General features: G+C 44.9%; 1 protein-coding gene across 1 annotated transcript in view; it reads right to left on the bottom strand.

The window, feature by feature from the left end:
• Positions 1-947, bottom strand: part of LOC102822913 (cytosolic acyl coenzyme A thioester hydrolase-like) — a gene marked incomplete at its 3' end in the record, with an annotated part of 77,375 nt that overhangs the window by 853 nt on the left and 75,575 nt on the right. The gene's annotated exons all lie outside the window — the stretch shown is intronic.

The following is a 947-nucleotide window of genomic DNA, read 5'->3' as shown; positions in this document are numbered from 1 at the left end:
CCACATACTGATACACTTACATACACATACACAGACAGCAGGTCAGACCCACATACTGATACACTTACATACACACACACAGACAGCAGGTCACACCTACATACTGATACACTTACATACTCACACACAGACAGCAGGTCAGACCCACATACTGATACACTTACACACACACACACACAGACAGCAGGTCAGACCCACATACTGATACACTTACACACACACAGACAGCAGGTCACACCCACATACTGATACACTTACATACACACACACAGACAGCAGGTCACACCCTCATACTGATACACTTACATACACACACACACACACAGCAGGTCACACCCTCATAGTGATACACTTACATACACATACACAGACAGCAGGTCAGACCCACATACTGATACACTTACATACACACACACAGACAGCAGGTCACACCCATATACTGATACACTTACATACACACATACACAGACAGCAGGTCAGACCCACATACTGATAGACTTACATACACATACACAGACAGCAGGTCAGACCCATATACTGATACACTTACATACACACATACACAGACAGCAGGTCAGGCCCTCATCCTGGTACACTTACATACACACACACACAGACAGAAGGTCAGACCCTCATACTGATACACTTACATACACACACACAGACAGAAGGTCAGACGCTCATACTGATATACTTACATACACACACACACAGACAGCAGGTCAGACGCTCATACTGATACACTTACATACACACATACACAGACAGCAGGTCAGACCCATATACTGATACATTTACATACACACACACAGATAGAAGGTCAGACGCTCATCCTGGTACACTTACATACACACACACAGACAGCAGGTCACACCTACATACTGATACACGTACACACACATACACAGACAGAAGGTCAGGCCCTCATCCTGGTACACTTACATACA

Source organism: Chrysochloris asiatica, unplaced genomic scaffold (genome assembly GCF_000296735.1).
Source record: "Chrysochloris asiatica unplaced genomic scaffold, ChrAsi1.0 scaffold00223, whole genome shotgun sequence".
Taxonomy (NCBI): Eukaryota; Metazoa; Chordata; class Mammalia; order Afrosoricida; family Chrysochloridae; genus Chrysochloris; species Chrysochloris asiatica.
This window is presented reverse-complemented; position numbering and strand designations above follow the sequence as displayed.